This window comes from Gorilla gorilla, chromosome 11 (genome assembly GCF_029281585.2).
Source record: "Gorilla gorilla gorilla isolate KB3781 chromosome 11, NHGRI_mGorGor1-v2.1_pri, whole genome shotgun sequence".
Lineage (NCBI taxonomy): Eukaryota > Metazoa > Chordata > Mammalia > Primates > Hominidae > Gorilla > Gorilla gorilla.
In genome coordinates, this window is record NC_073235.2 from 38068169 (window position 1) to 38081226 (window position 13058).

The 13058-nt window shown below is 37.8% G+C and overlaps 1 protein-coding gene across 47 annotated transcripts in view; it reads left to right on the plus strand.

Annotated features, from left to right (window-relative positions):
- The window catches only part of R3HDM1 (R3H domain containing 1), a 194255-nt gene that overhangs the window by 16303 nt on the left and 164894 nt on the right, over nucleotides 1-13058 (plus strand). The gene's annotated exons all lie outside the window — the stretch shown is intronic.

Below are 13058 nucleotides of genomic sequence, written 5' to 3' on the forward strand. Positions count from 1 at the left end.
CTTATATGTCTGTAGTCTTTTTTCTTTTCTTTTCTTTTTTTTTTTTTTTTTTCTTGAGACGGAGTCTTGCTCTGTCGCCCAGGCTGGAGTGCAGTGGCACGATCTCGGCTCACTGCAATCTCCACTTCCCAGGTTCAAGTGATTCTCCTGCTTCAGCCTCCCGAGTAGCTGGGACTACAGGTGCGTGCCACTACACCCAGCTAATTTTTGTATTTTTAGTAGAGACAGGGTTTCACCATGTTGGACAGGATGGTCTCGATCTCCTGACCTCGTGGTCCACCCGCCTTAGCCTCCTAAAGTGCTAGGATTACAGGTGTGAGCCACCGCCCCAGCCTGAAGTCTTTTTTCTGACATCAGACTTGATTGATGCATAGAATGCTAAGTACAGAATCATGTTCCTTTTGTACTTAGACATATTTCTAGTGTCTTCTAACATCTAGATTGCTGTTAGGAGACCTGTTGCCAATCTGATATTTCATTTGATTTTGAAATTTTCCAAATGTACACAAAATTTGATAAATTACTCAGTTTTACAGTTGTTAACCTTTTGCTCTTTTTGCTTTCTGCCATATTAATCCATGTTTTATGCATTTTAAATTAAGTTGCAGGTATTATAATAATATACATCACCCCTAAACACTTGGGCATGCATATCATTAACTAGAGTTGAATGTTTGATTGCTTTTTAAAGGTACATATGCATTCAGAAAAATGCACAAATCATAAATATGTCATTCAATTAGTTTTTGACAAATTGTGTACATGTCTACAACCCATACATCCATCGAGATATAGAACATTGCTGTCACCCAAGAAAGTTCCCTCATTCTCTTTCCCAGTCATCGCCCCCCCACCCCATACCCCAAGAGGCAACAACCAAAATTTCCGATTCTTTTCCATCATATATTTGGCTGTCTAGGATTTACATAAATGAAATGATACAGTATATACTCTGTGTAGGGCTTCTTCCATTCAACATGTTTTTCAGATTTATCCATTTTATTGCACATATGAATATCCTTTTTATTACAGAATAGTATTTTATTATATAAATACACAGTTAATTTTTCCTTTCTGTTGATGGCTTCCGGTATTGTTTCTATTTAGTAATTTAAGAATGTTTTAAATCTTCGAATAAGAAATACCTGCTAACATGCAGTGCACAAAAATCTACTTCTTAGTCCTACATTTCTTTATTCCTAGTTTTTGAAATTTTGTTAATACAAAATTCAGTCAATTTAATACTGTCAAACGTTTTATGATTTCTTGTTCTCAGTAATAATAAGAGCAGGAAGAAGATTATTTAAAGTCATCCCCTTTTTAAAAAAGTTTTGAACATTTGTATTGAAACTAGAATTAACCTTTCTAACTCTTAATTGACTTTAGATAAATAGGTGTTTATATTAATTAGGTGTAATTAAGTATGTATCTTTCCTAGAATGTATTTATATGCATATGCAGCATATGAAGTCGTTTAATTTTAAAGAACACATATTGTATGGTTTTGTTTTGTTTTGGTTTGTTTTTTTAAAAAAATGGGGTCTTGGCCAGGCACGGTGGCTCACACCTATAATCCCAGCACTTTGGGAGGCTGAGGCAGGTGGATCACCTGAAGTCAGGAGTTCTAGACCAGCCTGGTCAACATGATGAAACCCTGTCTCTACTAAAAATACAAAAATTAGCTGGGCGTGATGGTGGGTGCCTGTAATCCCAGCTACTCGGGAGACGGAGGTTGAGGCAGGAGAATCCCTTGAACTCGGGAGGCGGATGTTGCAGTAAGTCGACATTGCGCCACTGCACTCCAGCCTGGGTGACAAGAGCGAAACTCTGCCTCAAAAAAAAAAAAAAAATGGGGTCTTGCTATATTGCTGAGGCTGAACTGAAACTGCTGGGCTCAAGGGATGCCCAGCTTATATAATTCCTTTTATATGATATATTCACAGTGGGCAAATCCAGAGACAGAAAACAGATTAGAGTTTACCAGGAGTTGGGGGAAGGAAAAAAATAGTTATTCCTTAAATGGAATGGGTGTTTTACGGGGTAATGAAAAAGTTTTGAAACTAGAGATAGCTGGTAGAGACAAACATTGTGAATAGACTAAATACTACTGAATTGTACCTTTAAAAATGGTCAATTGTGTTTGATTTTCACCTCATTTAAATAAGAATACATTACATATGTATTACCCTTGACACAAAGATTTGTAACTTTTGTATTATAAATTTTTCTTTGTTCTTTGGTAAAGATTATTGTCAGTTCTACTTTTTACAGCTTTTGGAATGGCAGTTTATATTCATAAGACCCAAGTTTAAAATCTTTTCATGATCTGGAATGTCTTTTCCAGCTGAAGTTTTGTTAAGTCCATATGATAAATTACAAATGAAATTTTTTGGTTGTCATTCTGTGTTACACGAACTATTTTTTTACACACTCCACAGCTTTTTGTGAGTGTTGATTTTCTTTTTAATGAATGCTGATTTTGAAAATTAAGGTAAGGGTAAAGCGTGTTTTTAGTCTAGCATTTAAGTTTTATTTGTGATATATGGAAATTTCTTTATGCCTTTTCTTAGGCAAGCAGCTTTCATACAGCTACTCTACCATGTTTTTGTTGCATTTACCTTGCTACTGAAATGGAGAACCCAATGGTAAAATAGGTGGCAGTTTAAGAGAATTGACTTAAATGTTAAGTTTGTATCACTTGTACTTCATTAGCATTTAACACCTATACTGTAATTTTAGAAAGGGCTTATCTTTTCTCATGTCATTTTTTTCTTGGCTTATGTGGCATTTGTGAAAATGCTTACAGAAATACTGGTCCTACGATAAGGGGTAATTGGTGTTCTTGTTTGTGAAAGTCACACCAAGATCACAGAAATGGCTACTGATTAAATTGTTTCCATCATCAAAGATATATCTCTGCTCATGACTTAGTGGAGGTCTATTTGAGTCAAAATTTCAATATAAAATATTGCACCTTCTTTCTTTTTTCTCCTCTTTCTACTTGTCCTCCTCTTATAAAAGTTCAACTTTATGCTTGTATCAAGTATAAATCATTTTAGGAATCAAGTCAGTTAATGTGCCTTTATCCCCAAAATTTAATGGGTTTATTAGGGAAATTTTCAAAATGGATAGCTTGTCAGGCATACTACAATTATACTTCATATTTTGTTCAGACTTTGTAATGTTCTTAGAATTGTTAGTTGCTTACAGCAAATTACATATGCACTTAGAAGACCTTCTGTCTTGACTCAAGTCACGAAGGTTAAGAAAAAAATAAATCCATCCACCAGTGGACAAGGGACCTATACCATGTAATCCAAATTTGTAAGTTGTATATAGACAGGTGGCTGAGGAAATCTATAATTTCCTCATTGATAATAATTTTAAGATCATAGGCACAGAGTAGTGATTCCCTGCCATTCTATCATTAACACTTTTATCTAGCCAAAGCATGGCAGTAGGTTAGTAGGAGATGCAGGCAAACTGACAAGTTTGTTTTTCCTCATAGAAAATTAGAAACAAAATTAGAAGTGGGAGAGGCTGCCCGCTGTAGCTGCACTAGCAGCAGGAACTGATAACTAAAATCAAAGAAGGAAAGAGAACTATAAAAGGTATTAAGTAGTTTAAAACTATTCGGGACCATTTAGCACAGGATAAATTGTCCATGTACCTAGTAGAATGAAAAACTGCCAAGGTTATTCTATTGCACTCTGGTGTTTTGTTTTTAAAACAATAATGAAAAAAAAAGTGCAACAGTCATCTAGAAAATATACTTATTCTTTGACTATGCCAAGTAATTAAGATATTACGAAATAATTGAGTGTGCATTACAAGTTAAATCACGTTGAATTGCATATGAGCACTGATAGTTATTTCAAACTCACATTAGTGAAGTAGTATATAATTTATAGTTTTGTCCTTTTACATTGTGGGGTATTAGGAGAATCTTTTCAAATGGAATTCCTAGAGTGATTGCTGTTTGAGATCGGGGGGTGTATCTTTCTGGTTTCTTTCTGGTTCTATAGCTTTTTAAATTTTTTGAGTGAAATGTCAAAAATTATTGTAAACTGATTTGAGAGTTGTTTTCATTATCTGATTCATGAAGCTTCAGATTTTGTTTAACTCAGTATTACCTTGAAGGCAAATGTTTATTTTAATATGAAAATGATAGTTTGTTTGTTGATGCTAGTATTTATGACTGTATCATAAATTAACATGAGCTGCTTAGAGTCTAATTGCAAAATTGAAAAGTTAGCATAAATTATCCATCATATAAATGAAAAATAATTTCAGTTTATTTAGTAAAGAAGTTTTTGTGTCTACTGTGCAAGGGATTTTGCTTTCAGCATTGTAAGATTTAATAGTAAAATATATGCTGTAATAATTATGAAAGCATACCTACATCTCTTTTAACTTATGGCTTGACCTAATCCAGAATTTTTTTTTCTTTTTTGGGGGGTGCGGGGAGGGACAGGGTCTTGCTCTCTCACCCAGACTGGAGTGCAATGGCATGATCTTGGCTCATTGCAACCTCTGCCTCCCGGGTTCAAGCAATTCTCCCCCCTCAGCCTCCCAAATAGCTGGGATTATAGGCACACACCACCACACCTGGCTCATTTTTGTCTTTTTAGTAGAGACGGGGTTTCGCCATGTTGGACATGCTGGTCTCGAACTCCTGACCTCAAGTGATCCACCCGCCTCAGCCTCCCAAAGTGCTGAGATTACAGGCATGAGCCACCACATGCGGCCTAATCCAGAATTTAAATTCTTCACAGTGTAGACTAAGTCAACAACCAGTCATAGCTTCACAATTTCTAATGAGTGACTTGAGAGTGACAATCTGATAGTTGACCCTAGGTACTTTTTTCATAGCAAAAATACTATATTTATTTAGATTGTGTATTAATTAAGGGCGGCTTTGGAGGAAGTTGATAGAGATATTGGTTCTTAAAAAGCCCAGGTCATCATTGGCACTCCAGTTTAAGTTAGCTTTCTTCACTGTAATGACTTGAAAAAGTAGAGTTGTTAGAAATTTGTAATTTCTTACTCATTGTGCAAACCAGGACATATTTTTAAATGAAGTAAATTTTGTGAAGTGGAACAGTTTGATAGGTAGTTTGTTGTTAACATTGCTTTTTTTTTTTCCTCAGAGACAGGCCCTCACTCTATTGCCCAGGCTGAAGAGTGCAGTGGCATGATCATAGCTCACTGCAGCCTCACCCTCTTGGGCTCAAGCGATCCACCTACCTCAGCCTCCTTAATAGCCGGGACCACAGACGTGTGCCACTGCATCCGGTTAATTTTTGTAGAGACAGGGTCTCACTGTGTTGCCCAGGGTGGTCCTGAGCTCCTTAACTCAACTGATCTACCTGCCTTGGCCTCCCAAAGCACTGGGATTACAGGCATGAGGCACCGTGCCTGGCTCTAACATTGCTTGGCATCCATTCTATGAATAGATTTCTTGGCTATCTAGATTATGTTTGCTTAAATATTTGAAAGAGTCTTTCTGAACTAAAGTTCAGGCAAATGGGAGGAAATTCAGTATATTTCATACTGAAATGAAGTACAACCCTCTGTTCCTTTTTTATAAAGTGGCATTTGTGCTTTTTAGGATCACAATAAATATGTTGTGGCAAAAGCCAAACAGCAGTGATTTGTACAAAATTTCAGCAGATCCAGATTAGCAATAATAATGTTTCCAAGTCATCACCATGGAAAGAGGAGTAGGAAGGAATTGAGATGTGTAGCAGTTGCAGAAATCAGGGATTCAGGAGCATCAAAATATTTGAATGTTGGTCAAGCTGATGGCCGATCAAGCACTGTTATAAGAAGGTTTCAAAATGTGATGTTTTTACAAGTTTGTATATAACCTGACTTACATGAATCATGTTGAAAGTGGCCAATGTTAATATTCTGCTGGGGTTTTTGTATGTGTTTTTTGTTTGTTTGTTTGTTTTTGAGACGGAGTCTCACTCTGTCGCCCAGGCTGGAGTGCAGTGGAGCCATCTCAGCTCACTGCAACCTCTGCCTCCCGGGTCGAGCTATTCTGCCTCAGCCTCCCAAGTAGCTGGGATTACAGGCGTGAGCCACCACGCCTGGCTAATTTTGTATTTTTAGTAGAGACAGGGTTTCGCCATGTTGGCCAGGCTGGTCTCGAACTTCTGACCTCAGGTGATCCGCCCACCTTGCCTTCCCAAAGTGCTGGGATTACAGGCATGAGCCACGACGCCCAGCCTCTGCTGGTTTTTTAAACAAGTTTATTGAGATATAATTCATGTACTGTAAAATTAACCCTATTAAAGTGTACAGTTCATTCAGTTTTTATATATTCACAGTTATGCAACTATCACCATATCTAATTATAGAACATTTTCATCTCTCCAAAAAGAAACCCCATACCCATTGGCAGTCCCTTCCACATTCTCCCTCTTCCCCAGTCCTCAGCAACTACTACTTTTCTGTCTCTATAGATTTGCCTATTCTGGACATTTCGTATATGTGTAATCATATAGTATGTGGTCTTTTGCAACTGGATGCTTTATTTAGCATAATGTTTTTGGGGTTCATCCATGTTGTAGCATGAATCAGTACTTCATTCCTTTTTATTTCTAAATAATATGCGTTTGAATGGATATATGACGTTTTATTCATCAGTTGATGGATATTTGGGTTGTTTCTGTTTTTTGGTTATTGTGAGCATCACTCTGTAAACATTCTTGGACAAGTTTTTATGTGGATGTATGTTTTCATATCTCTTGGTTATATGTCTAGGAGCAGAATTGCTGGGTCATATTGGTAACTATGTTTAACCTTTTGAGAAACTGCCAAACAGTTTTCTAAGGTGGCTATACCATTTTGCATTCTCATCAAGCTGTGGATTAGGGGTGAGCCCCTATTTCAATATATTAATAACTGGTGTCTATAAAAAGGGGAAATTTGGAGACCGTTATTCATACAGGAAAAATGCCACATGAACATGAAAATGGCCATTTACAAGCCAAGGATAGAGGCCTGGAACAGATCCTACTTGACCATTTTAAGGAACCAACCCTGCCAACACCTTGATTTTACCCTCAGAACTGTGCAAAGATAAATTTTTGTTGTTTAAGCTACCCAGTTTGTCATACTTTGTCACAGAAGCCCTTGCAAACTACTACATAAGTGGTCCATGTCCATTCTGTCCTAGCAAATAGGCAAACTTCTTTTGTTTTGATGACACACACTCCTGCTGTGACATACAGTAGTAAACTTAAAAGTAAAATAAGTCGGGCGTGGTGGTTCACGTCTGTAATCCCAGCACTTTGGGAGGCCAAGGTGGGTGGATCACGAGGTCAAGAGATGGAGACTTCCCTGGCCAACATGGTGAAACTCTGTCTCTACTAAAAATACAAAAATTAGCCAGGCATGGTGGTGCGTGCCTGTAGTCCTAGCTACTTAGGAGGCTGAGGCAGGAGAATCGCTTGAAACCAGGAGGTGGAGATTGTAGTGAGCCGAGATCAAGCCACTGCACTCCAGCCTGGTGACAGAGCAAGACTCTTGTCTCAAAAAAAAAAAAAAAAAAAAGTAAAATAGATGTCATCTGTCCTGACGGAAATACAAATCAAAGCCATAGTGAGATACCACTGTGTCTATAATTACAAAAATCAGATAATAACAACAGTTGAAAAGGATGTAGACAAATTGGAATCCTCATATACTGCCAGTAGGAATGTAAAGGGTGTGGTCGTTTTTGGTGAGTCTGGAAGTTCCTCAATTTGTTAAACACTTAAATAAGTAAACATGAGTTACCCTGTGACCCAGGAATTCCACTCCTAGGTATGTAACCAAGGGAAATGAAAATATGACCAAACAAAACTGTACACCAACGTTTATAGCGGCACTATTTATCATAGTGAAAAAGTAGAAACAACCCAAGTGTCCGTCAACTGATGAATGGATAAGCAAAATGTAATATCCATGCAGTAGAACCTTGTATGACAACACAAAGCAATGAAGGGCCAGGCAAGTGGCTCATGTCTGTAATCCTAGCACTTTGAGATGCCAAGGCAGGAGGATCCCTTGTGTCCAGGAGTTTGAGATCAGCTGGGGCAACATAATTTCTACAAAAATTAAAAAAAAAAAAAAACTAGCTGGGCATGGTGGCATACATTTGTGGTCCCAGCTACGTGGGAAGCTGAGGCAGGAAGATCACTTTAGCCCAGGAGGTTGAGGCTGCAGTGAGCCATGATCTTGCCACTGTACTCCAACCTGTGCAGTGGAACAAGACCCTGTCCCAAGGTGGGGGGATGGGGGAGGGAAGGGAAGGAATGAAGTGTTGACACATGTTCCAATGTGAATGAACCTTGAAAACATGCTAAGTAAAAGAAGACAGTTACAAAGGACCATGTACTGTATGATTCCAGGCATACAAAATGTCCAGAATAGGCAAATCTATAGAGACACAAAGTAAATTAGTGGTTGCCTTGGGCTGGGAGAATGGAGGGGATTAGCAGGTGATGACTAAGAGCAGTGGGGTTGTTTTTTGTGGTAATAAAAATGTTCTAAAATTGATTGTAGTGAGGGTCACACTACTCTGAATATACAAAAGCCGTTTAATGGCTTTTATACCATTCGGTAGTAATATGCCATCGTATGGTATGTGAATAATATCTCAGTAGAGCGGTTTTTTGAAAACACTAGAACATATATGATCAAAAAATGAAAAAATCAACTAGACCTGGTAATCTGTGTTTAAGAGTAGCAATTGATTGATCATTTATTATGCATGTGCTATGTCAGACTTTTTTTTTTTTTTTTTGAGATGGAGTCTCGCTCTGTCCCCCAGGCTGGAGTGCAGTGGCGCAATCTTGGCTCACTACAAGCCCTGACTCCTGGGTTCACGCCATTCTCCTGCCTCCAGCCTCACGAGTAGCTGGGACTACAAGCACCCGCCACCACACCCGGCTAATTTTTTGTATTTTTAGTAGAGACAGGGTTTCACCGTGTTGGCCAGGATGGTCTCAATCTCCTGACCTCGTGATCTGCCCGCCTCAGCCTCCCAAAGTGCTGGGATTACAGGCATGAGCCACCGGGCCTAGCCCAAAACTGTCATTTTGAAGCAACACTTACTAGAATTCATATAGAAAAAAAAAACTATTAAAATTCCTCTGCTTAGATTCTCTAGGTCGTACAACTTTATCAGCTACCTGTTTACCTAGATCATATTGCTCTAGCATTCTTTTTTTTTAAACCCAAAGAATTCTTCACTGATCTTGCTTATTTTAGAAATATTTTTAGCTTTACTTGTAAGAAAGGTACTGCTCTTTAAAGATTGAAGAGCATAAGATGAAGACTGAAATGTGGGATCTTACTGCCTTTTTTCTTTCTTAATCTGACTTTTAAACCTCTATGAAGATCCAGATCTAGAATTCTAGGACAAGTGCCCTTGTGGTTCTACTTACTCTACGGTGGTAATTAGCAATTTAGTAACCTTAAGGAAGTATTTTGTTGTTAGTTTATTGCTCTTTTTTTCCTCTACTAATTTTACTTTTTTTTTCCTTTTTACTGTCCATATTTAACATAAGTATATCCTTTGTATCTTTTTCTTCCCATACTATAACAAGGGTCTTGAAACTCTTTATCTCTGATTATTCTACTCCTGCACTTTAAATTTTAAGTGATACAAATCCAAAGCATACAAACTCAACAAAACAGGAGTCAGAGAATTTACTAAACTCATCTGAATGCCAGGTCCAGAAGTTAAGAGGCAGCCAGGTTCAGGTCTCAGATGGTGTAATCCGAGTCTTATTTCTTCTCCACAGGTATTCTATAGACAGCTTCTTTCATGTTGCCAGGAAAAACTGGTTACTGTAAATCCTGACTTACTTGGTCCTTATGGCTCTTGATCCCGATAGCAGTGAGCCAGTGGCAAGGAAGATCATATGGCATATTCTGAATGACCCAGCTTAAGTCACGTGTTCAACATCGAACTGTGGCCAGGGACTGGAGTATAGTTCATGTCTAGGTCATGTTCTCACCCCTGGGGCTGGAAGTGGAACTTAACTGCCAGGCAAGGCTGCTGACATTGAGTGATATTATTACCAGGAGAGGTGGAGGAACAAGGCATTCAAGAGACAAAAATAATAGAGGCTAGTAAGTGTAGTTAGTATACATTGAACAAAAAACATGGGCCCATGTACAAAGGAATGACATCAGATCTTAGAATACATTAAAACTATGTAATTCTTTGAGTTGCATGGAGCCCACAGTGCTAGAGAAGTACGTATTTTAAGAGATACAGTGGATAGTGATAAATGATAATGGGGAGAAAAGTAATAAAACATTAGAAATATTGAGTTATAGATTAATTGGTTCAAGTGTAATGCCAATTCTTTAAGCACACATCATAAGCAGCTGATATGAAAACATCAGTTTTCACACATTGGTACCATCCAATAGAGTTTTATACAGTGATGGAATTGTTTCATATCTGCACTGCTCAACATGGTGGCCACTAGCCATATATGCCTGCTGAGCAGTTGAAATGTGTCTAGTGTAACTAAAGAACTGAAGTTTTAATTTTATTTAGTACTGAACAGCCGTATGTGGCTGGTAGCTACCTTATTAGACAGCACAGCTATCTAAATTTGGAACAACTTGATCAACATCCTGCCTCCTATATTTAATTTCAGATATTGGGGAGTTTTACAAACCTTGCTTGCTGTTGTTTTCCCATTTGTAAAATGAGAGTAAATATCTTATAATAAATAACCTTAGTGGGTTATTTTGAGGATTAAATGACTTAATCCATGTAAATGTGCTTGGCACTCACCTAGCATTTAGCATTTAAGTGTTAGTCTTTATTGTCATTGTTATATCACTACCTAGTCTTTATTGTCATTGTTATATCACTACCTAGTCTTTATTGTCATTGTTACATCACTACCTTAGAATGGAAGCTAAAGAAATGAGTAGCCAGTAATCCAACAGTTAAAAATTTTATTGAACATCTTTGGAGCTGTAGCAGTTGAACAGTTTATTAATGTGTATATTATTATGGACTGAGTACAGAAAATGTAGTTTGGGGAGATTTAGGACATTTCAGTACTGTCTTGGCAATTTAAAATTTTTATCAAACAAAGGTTTCTGTACATATTTCTTGGTGATTTGGTCAGTATTTTGTTTCTAAGGTGGTTAAATGTATTTTTAAACTTTTAAAATGATAATCATCTTCCTTTCAGGATTCCTTAAGGGTTTTCTTCTCTGAAAGTCAAAATGTAATTTAAAAAGTTTAAAGGGTTACTACTTTTTAGCCTGTCTTAACTTTAAAATTGTTTTATGAAACCTTAAAACTAAAATACCTTATCAGTGGTATTTATGATTCCACAAAGTGTGCATGTGTGTGTGTGTGTGTGTGTGTGTGTGTGTGTGTGGTTTTGTTGTTGTTGTTGGAGACAGGGCCTCGCTTGGTCTCCCAGGCTAGAGTGCCGTGGCATGATCACGACTCACTGCAGTCTCGACCTTCCGGGCTCAAGTGATCCTCCTGTGTCAGCCTCCGACACAGCTGGGACTACAGGCACATGCCACCACATCCAGCTAATTTAAAAAACTTTTTTTTTGTAGAAATAGGGTCTTACCATGTTGCCCAGGCTGGCCTCAAATTCCAGGGCTCAAGCAATCCTCCCACCTCACCTTCCCAAAGTGTTGGGATTACAGGCATGAGTCACCATACTTGGCCCACAACATATATTACCTTCTTGCATTCCTTGCTAGATTGTTATTTTGTCCCCTGAGATATTTTGGGATGGTAGAAAATCACCAGGTCCATCCTGCATTTCTTCTAATTTATATTATTTTTGTGCCTTTTAAAATATCAACCCTTGGCTAGAAGTATATTTATATGCCTTAATCTCTGTATTATCAATTATTAGATACTTGGGCTGAGCCCCTTGGACCATCTCATTTCCCTCCTTCCTGCAGTAGGATCCAACTATTTACTACTGTCTGTAATTCAGTATTTTAGACAATTGTTTAGTAGTTGGTTGTCTCTTATCACTAGTTGATTGAAGGAACTGTCTGTCTCCATGAATGTTTGAAGTATGCCCTGGCAGAGCTCTTTATGTTTTTGGAATGTGGAGCTGACTATAGCTTTCTCTCAGTAATAAATTCGTCTAAGTAATGAAACATTCGCTTACTAAATTAAAGGAAAAAGAGATACACTCTTAATTTATGCTATGCGCAGTGGATAGAGTTGAACAAAAGTTTTAAATATTTCACTATCATCATGTATAATTCAGTTCGCATCTGTTCCATAACTTACTAAATCAATTCAGTGAGAGGGCTGAGATTTTGAAATGACCAAATGACAAATTTTCCCTGCAGTGATGGCATGGAAATCACTTGGTCTTTGTTTACAAAGTCTGCGCATGTATATATTATTCTGCAGGACCTATTGATTTTTCCACTCTAAACCACTTAATGTTTAAAATTTCAAGTTCTTAGGATTTATTAGTAACGTTGTGAGCATACTAAAAATTGAAGGCTGTGTAAACCAAAGAATTTAAACATGCTGCAGGTGATACTTAGATTCCCTTTGTCTCAGTTCTAACTCAAACATGAAGCATTTTTACTTTACCACAATCTATGATATTTTGACACATTTCTTTCTGAATCTTTTTTCAGGCTGGAGTGCAGTGGCGCTGTCTCAGCTCACTGCAAACTGCCTCCCAGGTTCAAGTGATTCTCCCACCTCAGCCTCCCGAGTGGCTGGGACTACAGGCGTGCACCACCACATCCGGCTAATTTTTGTATTTTTAGTAGAGACGGGGTTTCACCACGTTGACCAGGATGGTCTCAATCTCCTGACCTCGTGATCCGCCCACCTCAGCCTCCCAAAGTGCTGGGATTACAGGCTCTTTCTGAATCTTTCATTTAAACCATTTCACTAAAAATGAAAATTATAGTTGAAATATTTAGAATCATAGAATCTTTGGATAAGAATAAAAAATATACAAGTTGTGGTAGAGACTTGAGGCGCTTATCTGTACTCAGTTATGCTTTCTGGGCATCTGGAACAGTAC